General features: G+C 40.5%; 1 protein-coding gene across 1 annotated transcript in view; it reads right to left on the reverse strand.

Annotated features, from left to right (window-relative positions):
- plch1 (phospholipase C, eta 1) overlaps positions 1 to 14,529 on the reverse strand; it is a 201,750-nt gene that overhangs the window by 169,652 nt on the left and 17,569 nt on the right. The window contains exons 3-5 of the mRNA XM_070883536.1: positions 9,035 to 9,129; positions 6,133 to 6,294; positions 4,844 to 4,891 (exon numbers count right to left, since the gene is read on the reverse strand). The gene's annotated coding sequence lies outside the window, so the exon portion shown is untranslated. The remainder of the gene's footprint in view (positions 1 to 4,843; positions 4,892 to 6,132; positions 6,295 to 9,034; positions 9,130 to 14,529) is intronic.

The following is a 14,529-nucleotide window of genomic DNA, read 5'->3' on the forward strand; positions in this document are numbered from 1 at the left end:
CAAGCTGTCTGCATAGTGGACAAATAATGTGCTTATGAAGAAAAACAGTTAAGAGTCTTGCATGTAAATAGTGAAGGGTACATGGGTGATCCTCGTAACAGAATAAGGAACAAAGGAAAGATGGCTTAAAAATACACAAGGGGCCGTGGAAGCCCCAGGAAAATAGCAGAAATACTGGGGTTTCTGTGGCTCTTCTGCTGAGGTTATGGCAGACAAATGGGCAAACCCCCGGGGAAATTCACCCCCAGGTGATTTGTTTTTCAACACATATCAAAACATGCATGCCAATTGCCCCATTTCTCCTGGAAACTACTGTGGCTGAGAATTCTCATGATAATTCTGTGTCATCAGGAATTCCTACTCATGGCAGAATTTCATCCCCCATTACAATACCACCATCAGGTATAAAATGTAAGTAGTGCTGGTGGGGGGAGGTAGATAAGGGTGTCAACATAACTAATCAATTGGGGAAAAAGTGCCAATTTGAATTCAGGGGCTAAGGGAGAGGAGCAGCAGGATGAACTGAGAATGTGGGAGGCATGTAAGTATGATCTGAGGGAATGGGAAATATTGTCAGCATAAACTCCGGAGGGAAGAGAGAGAAGAGAGTGCCAGTATGATCTGAGGGGACCACGCCGAATCCCCTTCATCTTATCCTTTTAGATCATGCTGGCACTCGCCTCCATCCGGCCCCTCCTCAATTCATGCTGGCACCCTTCTCCCTCTTAGATCACACTGATGGTCAGAAAACTGTCGGCATAATCTAAAGGGAGAGTGTGTCAGAATGAACTAGAGATGAAGAAAGAAGAGATAATGTGAGATGAGGGTATAGGAAAGTGCCAGCACGAACTGGGGAGTAGGGGAGAAGAGCGGCGCAATAAACTGGGGAAGGAGTGGAAGGAGAGTGCTTGTATGAATTGAAAAGGGGAAGTGCTGGTGGTATGAATTGAGTGGGTATAGGACAAAGAGTGCTAATGTGAATCGGAGGGTAAGAAAATATCAGCATGAACTGAAAGGAGGGAGAAAAGTGTCCAGCTTGAATTGAGGGATAAGGAGGACAAGAATGCCAGCATGAACTGGGACATGGAGGAGAAACTAATAATAAACTAAAACATACAACATTTTGTTGTTTGAGCCAATTCTTTTGCCAATCTGATATAAATGTTGAATGCTTGGATGTATGTTACTAAAGATCTGTGAGTACTATTAGTTCAAAATGCAGTTGAATGCTTTGATGGAGTCTGGACTAATTCTTAGTGATTGCTCTCTTTCATCATTCTTGCTTTCAAAGAAAGTGAGAATGATTGAAAAATCCAGTCTTTGTTGTGGCAAGGCAAGCTTTTAAAATTGTCCACATACTCCTCAACCACCTTTTCCTCTTCCACCTGGGACTAAGTTTGGAAATCCACATTATTTTAAGTACCTGAATTGTAGTTGACCTGAGATTTCTATTCTCCAAATAACTTGGCAGCCTTTCCATGTAAGTAGTGTAAATATCTATAAGATTGAACTGATACATGCAACACCTGAGGAGCTGCATTATCAGCAGTGAAATAAACTGACCTTGCATTATATGTTCAAATGGTGGTACAGTCTGGTCCCTCATTATGATAAAGTTATGCAACAGATGACCACAAATCTGGATACACAGTAATTGCTATACTGCAAAGCTCCTCCTGACTGGTCTAGGCAGCAGAAGCATTGCTTGAGCACGCCAAATATCTGCTCAATGATGTTTTGAGATGCAGCATTGCTCTCATTGTAGGCCACCTCTGCAGTTGTGCCCTGGTTTCTATCAGTAGTTATGAACCATGTCTGAAGGGGTGCAACATGATGGCCTGGGTGGAATAAAGGCAGCACAGAGGACTGGTGCAGAATGATTGAATCATGACCGCTACCAGCAAATTGGGCACAGATCTGCATGATGCATTCGCTGTGGTCACAAATAAACTGGAGGTTGAGGGAGTGGTATCCCTTTTTATTCACAGAACAATGTCAGGAAGGTGATGTGGCACATGCATAACAATGTAGCTGCAGTCTATGGCACCTTGGACCATGGGCAGCCTGCAATGTGGACAAAGCCTAGTGCTTCCTCCTCCTGCTTTGCTCTGTCCATTGCGCAAAATTTGTAGGTGTTCTACCTGGCGTAGAGAGCCTCGGTGACCTCCCTGATACAATGGTGAACAGCAAACTGGGAGATATCACTGATGTCATAGGTTGGCAATAGCCTCTTTGCTGAAGCAAAGGTGCCTGACACATTCTCCTTGGTGAAGTTAAAGTAGCTGGTGCGCACTAAAGACCTGCTGTGGGTAAGCGCACTGCCCTCCTCCCTCTTCGCCCAGCTACTCCTGCTCTCTTCTGTCTTCTTGGCTGCTCCCCCTCATCCTTCATCCCAAAGGCAGACCGACCTGACCATCCATGACAGCTGTGAAACACTTTTTAAGGCAGACAAATGCAATCCAGCACCAACAAAAAACTTTTGTCAGGAATCAGAAAATAGGCAAAAGAAAAACACCCAGAAGTTAACCAGCAAGCTAAAAAGAAAATCAGCAACTGACCTGTATGGACCAGAAGGGCCCTTTAACTAGCACTACTGCAGGTTCTTGCTGCATGTTAGCAGCACGATTTGCTGAGCGAGTTTATCATGTAGTGAGGTAGGCGCGGGGACAGCCAATTTCAGAATAAGGTTCCTATTTAAATATTTTAATGAGTGTTTCTAATACTTCAGTCATGTGTCCTGGACACCTACAGAGGAGCTTGATCCAATATGGCAGGTGACATTAATGGAGAAGAAAATCAGATGGCGTGTGAAACATGCTGCCGATTCGCTATCACCCGTTCTGCGCTACTGCCCAAGACCAATTTCACCCCCGTTGATTTCCGTGAGAACAAAATGGAATTGCATCCTTTATTTGACTCTTCATAGTACTGTTCGTTCTATGAACTTTAAAATGAGGCCATTATTTTCACTTACTAGCTTTGTGCACCCCTCCCCCAGAGTTTTCCAATATAATTACATGGCCTTCCAGGAGAACAGCAGCAGAAGGCCTGTGCAATTAATTCCCACGCACCAAAGAGAACACATGCCCTTGGGATTTAGGGAACTGCAGTGCAGATCAAACCCTGGTATGCAATATTAGTCAACTGGAACCAAGTAAACTAGTCAAACTGAAATATATCACTAACTATTAGGCCTTAAGGAAGATTCCATTTATTCTATTAGCAACAAAATGAAAAAAGAGAACTAAAACAATCCATGCTGGTGTATAACAGTCTGTGGTGAAGATTTTTTACAACCCTCTTCTAATGGCGTAAAAGGTAGCAATAGCTTGATTAGAAATACATGCTGTTTGGTCCACTGAGACAAGTATAAATAATAAATTAAGTTGTACAGCAACAAAGAACCTGGTCTAGTAAGGTGCAAATTATTAATCTCAATAATCAGGTACATCCTAAGGTACATAATATGAAAAAATATATTTTTGACAATCCTAATTTTTGGATGTTTGTAATGGAGATCAGAATAAGCCACTGGGTCATAAAAGATCCCTTTATTTACAGTAGGGCAACAGGCAGTTTACACAAAGTAGGTGAGACGGCTACTCAGTTAACAACCTATGCATTCAGGCTACCAAAGCCATGCCAAAAAAATTCAAAAGCATACAAAGGAAAAGTTGTGCCAATCTGGAACATAAATTCAATGCTCAAAGCTAAATATGACATCCATTTAAATATAACAAGATGCTGGCATAGATTCAGAAACAAACTGTAACTTTCTCAAGCACAAACATAAAAGCAATGTTTCCATAACTATGGAGCAAGTCAAAAAGATTGTCAACGATCAATTTACTTAGCAATAATTATTATATTCCCCATTTACAGATATGTATTTAACCTAATTAAATCCAGTGAAAAGTTCATTTTTCTGATGTGTTAAGGATATACAGTTCACCGGGAAAACACTGGACAGTAAACCAGACATTAATTTTGAAACATGCAGTTATAGTACCACAGGCACTTTCTGGTGCAGTTGAAGACAGTGATCTATTGAGAACAATCCTCAGCTCTTTGTTTCAAAGGCTTTAATCATATGACCCTGACTTAAATTATTGCCCTTTGGGTCTTGAGGTTTATTCATTTTTTGATTGACTATTATGCATTCTGCCTTAGGCATCTACTTGCTCTCGTTTGCTTTCAGTGACCACACCTCTCTTTAAAACCTTCAGTAACAAGTGCAATCTAGCAGTACAATCAGACATTAGTGTTAGAATCATTAAAATACTGTTCTATACAACAAGGCAAACAATGACACCAGACAAAATTAATTTTTAACTTTAATGCAACTTAATAAATTAATTACAATGCAAACATTCAATCAAAATTTGAACACTTTCTACCTTTAGCTGTTATTATTTAAGTTAAGCAAATTATGTTTAAATCAAGAGTGGTACAAAAGGAAGTAAGTTTTTAAAACGGTATATTGTGCATGGTTTATTTTATAAATAGTATTTTTATTTGGTAAAATAATAGTTTGATTCTATATAATGCTGATTACTTCCTTGGACAGTATATTTTTGTATAAAGCAGTGTGAATTCATAGAACAGTGTACTGGTCAGTCAAAAAGGAGTAACACTAAAAAGCCAAACAGCGGAATCATGGCCTGCATCCATTCAATTCCCCACCAATTGTTCCTTCTTGTTTCAATTACCTCCATATGGCTAAATGTAAAGAAAATAAACTATTGTTGAAATATATCTGATTTAAAACAGAACTGTATGCTCTTATTTTCTTATTGTTTCATGAGACTTAATGCACTTTACAAAGAACAATAAAAAAGCATACCTCACTCTTCAGTAGAAAAGAACATCTGTGCAAATGTCTTCTTGTTTTCTTGTATGGAAACATGTAAAGTTGAAATTAAGGCAAATACTCCAAATACTAACCCTCTTACACGAGTGTAAGTTGGCTGTGAGCTGCAGAAACTGTAATATGCCGCCACAACCTGCTTTCTCATTCAAACACACAATTACTATTTGTCTGTGGGCATGCTAAAAAATAAGGACTGGAATATCTGGAATGGGAGATGCACACTTACTTTAACCCTAAATGTTCTTCACATGCACTTTGCTATGTGATGTGATTCCCCAAATATCCATTCCAACTCCCCTCAAAGTTATTTCCCCCTCTTTTGGATCCTGATACCACAAATAATTAATCAAACAAGAAGGTACTCTTGCAATTTGTTCCACCTGTGCCTCACAAACCAACAGCTACAGACACTTTTATACCATAGGACTGCAGTCAATTCCAAATGTACAGTTCTCCCTCCATCGGCTGCACTCCATAGTATGGACCTGGTGGCCTAGATCTTCAGCTTGGCATTAACCCATTTATTTTCAACAGGTTAGCATTAACAGGTGTCAACCGTGGCTCAACTGATATCACCCTTGCTTCTGAGTCAGAAGGTTGTGAGTTCAAATCCCACTCCAAAGACTTGAGCACAAAAATCTAGGCTGACACTTAAGTGCAGCACAGTGGCTCCTATTTGCTTTCAGGTGGATGTAAAAGATCCTATGATACTATTTTGAAGAAGAGCAGGGGAGTTATCCCTGCTGTCCTTGTCGATATTATTCCTCGATCAACATCACTTAAAACAGATTATCTGGTCATTATCAAATTGATGTTTGTGGAACCTTGCTGTGTGCAAATTGGCTGCTGGTTTCCTACATTACAAGTGACTACACTTCATTGGCTGTAAAGTGTTTGGGATATCTGCTGGTCGTGAAATGCCCTATATAAATGCAAGTCTTTCTTTTCTTTTTAATGGTATTAAAATAATGGCGATTGGAAAATCTAGACTGATGTACCAAAAACTGATGGTTTTGTCGACCCCTGCAAACAGAGATCTACGAACCAGATTAAGGCTGCCTTTTTGAGTAAATTAAATACAGGGAGTCCAGTCCTACCATTTCCACTCTCTTTCTCTGTATTATACAGAAGAGCCTACTGACCTACAGAATGGTTCAGGATGTGAAATGTAAAATAGGAAAAGGCATATAGAGGTTACCATCCCAAAAGAGGAATAAAAACCTTAGTAATTATGAAAGCACTTTAAAAGATACACAAAATACCTGTAATAATTTGTCTTGTCTTCCTGCAGGGATCTACTTTATTTTTGTTCACATCTTCTCCCTGATGGCCCAGTTGAGATATGGAACTCACCATGAAGGGAAAGACAGACATGAACCTCATCACTTCATAATCAAATTCAGATGACCAATTGTACTGTTCTCCTGGGTCATTATATTAAAAATAATTTTGATTATTTTACCTGTTGACCAGTTTTATCATCCACTAATTAATTGAAAAACAGTTTATGTTACAGCATACCATTCAGGTTTTGTGATACATGACATGCAGTTCAAAGAGATATTAGTTCTTTGCTCCACTGCATTCAATTTTCTTTGACTTCTCATTCTTTTTGAATGAATGCCATGATTTCAGTCTCACCTCTCTGGGTTCTAACTGCCCACGGTTGGATAGTTCAAAGTCTTCTGCACTCACTAATCAGCTTTCAATCCCACCTTCCATTTCAAATGTTTCCACCAATAGGAGCAAACAAATGCAGCTTTCGTCATAGCTATTAGCACAACAATATGGTCTTTTGTTTTTTTTTTGTATTCACTCCAGAATCCTTAGAATAGAAAACCGGGAACTTTATTTACATCTGAAAGAATTGGTAGGAACCACAACTCCTTCTGAGGTTATTTGTTCTATGGCTGCACCTTTACTGCTAATAATTTGATATTGAACATATATTCTAAATTATCACATGGAGGTACGATTCATTTCACTTTTAAACCTGCACTATTTTTTTTCAAAATATGTTTTCAAAAAATGTTTTGTGTATTTTCTTTTGTCTTTGAATTATTTTCTTTCTCTCTGTCACCTACCACTTCCTGTTCAAGATGGTCAATCCTGTGCTATAGTTGGTTGCTAGAACATAAAAGTAGCCTGTGTTGAAACACCTTGCAATCTTGTAAGGAAGAATCTGACCTTCAGTTAATGCCCTGGTGTGAATTCAATTAGGATTGGCATTCCTTGGGGTGGAAGTTATGCTACAGTTGTATAAAGCTTTGGATAGACCGCATCTGGAATACTGTGTCCAGTTCTGAGCACTGCACCTCAGGAAGTATACATCAATCTTGGAGGGGATGCAGCACAGATTCACCAAAATGATACCAGGGCTAAAAAGGTTAAATTATGAAGACAGGTCTCATAGAGTAGGCTTGTATTCCCTCGAGTATAGACAAGTAAGGAGCGAATTAATTGAGGTGTTTAAGATGAGTAAAGGATTTGGTATGGTAGATAGAAATAAACTATTTCTGTTGCTGGGGGAGTCCAGGACAGGGAGCATTATCTTAAAATTAGAGCTAGGCTATTCAGGGGTAATATCAGCAAGCACTTCTTGATCCAAAGGGTAGTAAAAATCTGGAACTCCCTCTCCTGAAAAGCTGTTGAGGCTACATCAATTGAAAATTTTAAAAACTGAGCTTGATAAAATTTTTGTTAGGTAAGGATATTAAGGGATATGGAACCAAGGTGGGTAAATTGAGTTAAGATACAGATCAGCCATGATGTAATTGAATGGTACAACTGATTCGAGAGACTAAATGGTTTACTATTTCTATGTTCCTATGCATTGGGATGTAAATGTGTATTCTGAAATCAACTTAAATCAATTTTTAAAAGTTCGCTTTAGTTTAAAAATTGTTGTAAAATACTATAAAAAGTAATTTCCAGTGTCTGTATCCCTTTTCCACAGATATGTCACAGTCAGGAAGAAAAAGGCCTCAAACTTCAGGCATGAGGACCTGTGGGCCTTCCCCAATGAGGTACTGCAGAGATGAGACTGGCTACTGAGGTCACCAAGGGGGAGGGCTCCCCACAAGGTGAGATAAGTGGTGTGCAGAGAGGTGACCAGGATGTATAGACCCAAAAGATCCTGGTTGAGTATCTTGCTAGAATGTGTGGTTCAACTCAGAAGCTTTGGAAGAGATTGGCACCAATCTACATGAAGATCTGCAAACTTCCTCAAAAAAACAGGAAAACACACTGTGGCTCAGAAAGTCACTACCTGTGATTAATTTCTTCGTGATGGGCTCATTCTGAGGAACAACAGGTGATTTCTGCCAGTCAATGTGCTGTCCATCCTTGTACAAGGCAAGACATTAATTTGCCAGGACAGCCCAGTTTATTACATTTGACAGAGGAACAAGGTAACTAACTGAGTGGGTTTCCATGACGGCTTGTAGCTATAGATTGCACTCATGTGGCCATATAAGCCCATACTGTCAACCCACACCATTATGTCAACCAAAAGGATTTTTGTTCCCTTAATGTTCAATCAGTGTGTGGCTAGTGGCATGTTTATGCATGTCAAAGCCCAGTGTGCAGGGTGGTGCAATGATTTGTTCATCCTTCAGCAGTCCATTGTTCCTGCATTCTTTCAAAATCAGGGGCAAGGCATCGGCTGCCATCATGGTAACAAGGAGTATCCAATACTATTGTGGCTTCTATCACCATTGGGAAGTACCACCATTACAGTGCATAAACACTACAGCGAAGCTCACACCTGCTATCAAATTAAAAGTTAACAGGCCATTACCGCACTTGGGATTTGCGGGGGCGGGGGGGGGAAGGGTGGTAAAGATTCAGGCGCCTAAATAGGTCAGAGACCTCCCTCAATGTGTTCCCAAACTTGTATCACAATTTGAGGTGGCTTGCCGTATTCTCCACACTTTTGTTCTTTAGAAAGGTTTGAATTGAAATTCACGGGGAAGAGATAGAGTCAGAAGCTAAACCCGGAGATAGAAGTCATCAGATATGAGGAGGACACAGCAGGATCACAGACAGCTGTTGAGAGAGCTTTAAGAAAAATTCTTTGTTGAGTCTTTCAATAAGGTCTTATCATACTTTAGCTATTTAACATCTGTAATAACCAGGACAAGAAATAGAATCATAGAAACTTACAGCATGGAAGGAGGCCATTTCGGCCCATTGTGTCCGCGCTGGCCAACAAAGAGCTATCCAGCCTAATCCCACTTTCCAGCTCTTGGTCCGTAGCCCTGTAGATTATGACACTTTAAGTGCACATCCAAGTACTTTTTAAATGTGGTGAGGGTTTCTGCCTCTACCATCCTTTCAGGCAATGAATTCCAGACCCCCACCACCCTTTGGGCGAAGAAAATTCCACTCAAATCCCCTCTAAACCTCCTACCAATTACTTTAAATCTATGCCCGCTGGTTGTTGACCCCTCTGCTAAGGGACATAGGTCCTTCCTATCCACTCTATCTAGGCCCCTCATAATTTTATACACCTCAATAAGGTCTCCCCTCAGCTTCCTCTGTTCCTTAGAAAACAAACCCAGCCTATCCAATCTTTCCTCACAGCTAAAATTCTCCAGTCCAGGCAATATCCTCATAAATCTCCTCTGTACTCTTTCTAGTGCAATCACATCTTTCCTGTAATGTGGTGCCCAGAACTGCATGCAGTACTCTAACTAGTGTTTTATACAGTTCAAGCATAACCTCCCTACTCTTGTATTCAATGCCTCAGCTAATAAAGGCAAGTATTCTGTATGCCTTCTTAACCACCTGGCCTGCTAACTTCAGGGATCTGTGGACATGCACTCCAAGGTCCCTTTGCTGCTCTACATTTCTCAGTATCCTACCATTTAATATGTATGCCCTTGCCTTGTTAGCCATCCCCAAATGCATTCCCTCACACTTCTCCAGATTGAATACCATTTGCCACTGTTCTGCCCACCTGACCAGTACATTGATATCTTCCTGCAGTCTAGCTTTCTTATTCATTATCAACCACACAGCCGATTTTAGTATAATCTGCAAACTTCTAAATCATACCCCCTACATTCAAGTCTAAATCATTGATATGTACCACAAAAAGCAAGGAATCTCTACTGAGCCCTGTGGAATCCCACTGGAAACAACCTTCCAGTCATAAAAACACCCATCAACCATTACCCTTTGGTTCCTGCCTCTGAACCAATTTTGGATGCAAATTGACACTTTACCCTGGATCCTCAGGGTTATTACTTTCGTGACCAGTCTGCCATGTGGACCTTATCAAAAGCCTTGCTAAAATCCATACACACTACATCAAACACACTACCCTCATCAACCCTCCTTGTTACCTCCTCAAAAAATTCAATCAAGTTAGTCAGACATGACCTTCCCTTAACAAATCCATGCTGACTGTCCCTGATTAATCCGTGGTCTTTCTAAATGAAGATTAATCCTGTCCCTCAGAATTGTTTCCAATTAATTTTCCCACCACCAAGGTTAGGCTGACTGGCCTGTAATTACTTGGTCCATCCCTTTCTCCCTTTTTAAACAAAGGTACAATGTTAGCAGTCCTCCGGCATCACATCTGTAGCCAGAGAGGATTGGAAAATGGTCAGAGCTTCTGCTATTTCCTCTTTTGCTTCTAACAGCCTGGGATACATTTCATCTGTGCCTGGGGATTTATCCACTTTCAAAGCTGCCAAGCCCCTTAATACTTCCTCTCTCACTATGTTTATTTTATCTAATATTTCACACTCCTCCTTCCTGATTGCATCGCCCCTCTCTTTTGTGAAAACAGATGCAAAGTATTCATCAAGATCCATACCCATGTCTTCGGCCTCCACACATAGATTACCTTCATGGTCTTTAATAGGCCCTACTCTTTCTTTAGTTATCCTCTTGCTCTTAATGTATTTATAAAACATCTTTGGGTTTCCTTGATTTTACTTGCCAATAATTTTTCATGCTCTCTTTGCTTTCCTAATGTCCTTTTTAATTGCACCACTGCACTTTCTATACTCCTCTAAAGATGCTGCAGTATTTAGCCCTCGGTATCTCATAAGCCTCACTTTTTTTCTTTATCCTACCCTATATGTCTCTAGACATCCAGGGGGCTCTAGATTTGTTAGTCCCACCCTTTTTTTTTAAGGGAACATACTTGCTCTGAACCTCCGGATCTCTTCCTTGAATGCCTCCCACTGATCTGAGACTGATTTATCTTCAAGTAGATGTTTGCAGTCCACTTTGGCTAAATCCCATCTCAGCATAGCAACATTGTTTTTTCCACCAATTGAGAACTTTTATTCCTGGTCTATCTTTGTCCTTTGCCATAATTGCCCTAAATGAATTATGATCACTAGCACCAAAATGCTCTCCCACTGATACCCCTTCCATCTGCCCAGCTTCATTCCCTAAAACTAAGTCCAGAACCGCCCCCTTCCTTGTTGGGCTTGTTACATACTGGCTTAAAAAAAAGTTCTCCTGAATACATTTTAGGAATTCAGCACCCTCTATGCTTTCACACTAATTTTATCCCAGTTAGTATAAGGGTAGTTGAAATCCACTACTATTACTTCCCTATTGTTTTTGCACTTCTCAGAAATTTATCTGCATATTTGCACTTCTATCTCCTTCTGACTGTTTGGGGGCCTAAAGTACACTCCCAGCAGTGTGATCACCCCTTTTTTGTTCTTCAATTCAACCCATATGGCCTCATTTGATGATCCTTCTAACATATCATCCCTCCTCACAATTGTAATTGTTTCTTTAATCAATACTGCAACACCCCCACCTTTTTTACTCCCCTCTTTATCCCGTCTGAAAACCCTATAACCAGGAATGTTAAGATTCCATACCTGCCTTTCTTTCAGCCATGTCTCAATAATAGTTATATCATACTCCCGTGTCTATCTATGCTCTCAGCTCATCTGCCTTATTCCCTATACTTCTTGCATTGAAGTATATACCATTTAGTACTGCCAAACTTCCTTGTTGTCTATTTTCTAGCCCTTGTTTCCTCTGTCCTCCAAATTCACTTTCTATTTTCCAATTTCAGCTTTGCTTTTCTCCCCTCTGAATCTATTCTCAGGTTCCCATCCTCTGCCAAGTTAGTTTAAACCTTCCCCAACAGCATTAGCAACACCCCCTCCCCCCACCCCCAGTGAGGATATTGGTCCCGGCTCTGTTGAGGTGAAACCCATCTGGCTTGTACAGGTGCCACCTCCCCCAGAAATGGTCCCAGAGCCTCAGGAATCTAAAGCCCTCCCTCCTGCACCTTCTCTCCAGTCATGTATTCATCTGTTCTCGTCTCCTATTTCTGTACTCACTAGCACGTGGCAGCTGGAGTAATCCGGAGATTACTACCTTTGTGGTCCTGCTTTTTAATCTCCCTCCTAACTCCCTAAGGTCTTCCTCCCTCTTTCTACCTATGTCATTGGTATATGGACCACGACCTCTGGCTGTCCACCCTCTCCCAAACCCTCCCCCAGAATTCCCTGCAGCCGCTTGGTGACATCCTTGACCCTGGCACCAGGGAGGCAACATACCATCCTTTGTCTACTGCTGCAGAAAAGCCTGTCTGCTCCACTAACTGTTGAATCCCCTACCACTATTGCTCTTCCACTCTTCTTCCTCCCCCCGTGCAGCTAAGCCACCTGTGTTGCTCACGGATGCACCGCAGTACTCCAGCTGCTGCATCCAGGACTTCCCACATGGCGCAGGATGTGCACTCGATGGGACTGAGCTGCCCTGCCATGCCTCTAGTTATTAGATGAATTAACTAAAGTTTTTAGTATACCCCGTGCCCTTAGTTAAAGACCAAAAATTGTTTGAACTGGTGCTCTCCACTCTCTGTTCTGCGATTGTTTGACCTGGAGCTCTCCATTCTCTATCCTGTGATTGTTTGAACTGGCTCTCCACTCTCTCCTGTGAGTTTGAATTGCTGCTTTCCACTCTCTTGTCCTGTGATTGTTTGAACCTGCGTTCTCCATTCTCTGTCCTATGATTGTTTGAGCTGGCGCTCTCCACTCTCTGTCCTGTTATAGTTTGAACTGACTCTCCACTCTCTTCTGTCCTGTAACAGTTGGAACTGGTACTCTCCACTCTCTCTCCTGTGATAGTTTGAATTTAATTTAAATTTAATTTAATTTAAACATATAACTCAAGAACATCATTAAAAGCAGAAGTTCAATAAGTTTCCCAAGTCCTCAAACATCTTTTTCAGATCCAGTTCAACTTGATGTTTACAACAAAAAATTATGAACGTAACAATATTTTTGACAATAAGATTTGTGGAACTTTATAACCGAGAAGTCAATTAGACTTACCACTGTGCACTACCCTTGTGAACATTTGATTTATCCTCAGTCCTACTCTAAAACTTCATCTTAGTACCACTCAAGGACTTAGGGTCTAAGATGTGGATGGCTGCTCAATATGACTATAAACCTCGGGATGGAGGAGCTTTTGAGCCCTGGAATCGAATCATGATAAGACTGTTTGGGCTTGGAATCTCTACTTGTGAGGGCATTTGTGGCGAATGAGCAAAGGATATTATAGTGCTGTTGTGCTGAGGGAAGACAGAATCTTCATCACAATTTCCTGATCCACCACTAGGCATGAGATCAGGATATTGGTTGCCACTGATTCACAGGAGCACAGACCTGCTGGAATTACTAATATCTGGGAGAGAGTATATTGAATATCCTGAAAATCTTCCAAAATGGTACCCTACAGATCTCTATCTAATCTCCGAGGAGAGGTAAAAAAAATACATAAAAATTCAGGCCAATTAGGGAAAAAATTTTGAAAATTCCTCTCCATCCTCTTTTGTTGATCAAAACTAGTTTAGGGGATCACATTAACCCTGATTTATATTGCAGGATACCTACCTCTTGTCCCACAACTCTCACACTAGAATGCAGAATTGAACTTATATCTCAGTTATGTGACACTTTCCCATTGTACAGCCTATACAGGGCTTTCATAAAGTTGGTAACCATCATTTCACAATCTTCCTATAGTGCTAATTTGTTTATAATCCTTTTCAGTAGAAAATGGTTTCTGTATAAGATAAGAAATATATTAGCTTATAAAGAGCAACTGGGCTAGAGAAAATGTGAGCAGCACTTTCAAAAATCTTTGGTATTGGCTTGCATGATTATACAAAATGGCATACAGGTTACATGCTGTTATTTTTTTCTTGCAGATTTATGGATGTGGGGTGTGTTTTGAATGGTTCTCCAGTGGGTCAGTCACCTTTTTGTGTTTATGCTTCAAGATTATCTTCAAGCGGCTTCAAAGAAATTACCTTGGTAATACTTCATTTGCGGAAAGAATTACTAAAAGCATTAATTCTTCAATTTCTCATCCAGAATGCCTACCCTGAAGTTCCTCTCTTTGACGTGACTTCCTTTTGTGTCTGAACCTGTTCATCTTCATTGATCATGTATGTGTGTTCCCTTCCATTCGTTCTGTTCTTTTTTAAATTCCATTCATCTGTGAGATCTTTCAATTCTGAAATTGGATCCACATGAACTACTGACTGTTTCCAACATTTTGTTTTTATTTCAGATTTTCAGCATCTGCAGTTTTTTGATTTTTGTTCATTAATTATGATGTCTTAACATCACTGAAACACAGTCACTTCTTTTAACCTGTAA

Source organism: Pristiophorus japonicus, chromosome 6, assembly GCF_044704955.1.
Source record: "Pristiophorus japonicus isolate sPriJap1 chromosome 6, sPriJap1.hap1, whole genome shotgun sequence".
NCBI classification, from domain to species: Eukaryota; Metazoa; Chordata; class Chondrichthyes; family Pristiophoridae; genus Pristiophorus; species Pristiophorus japonicus.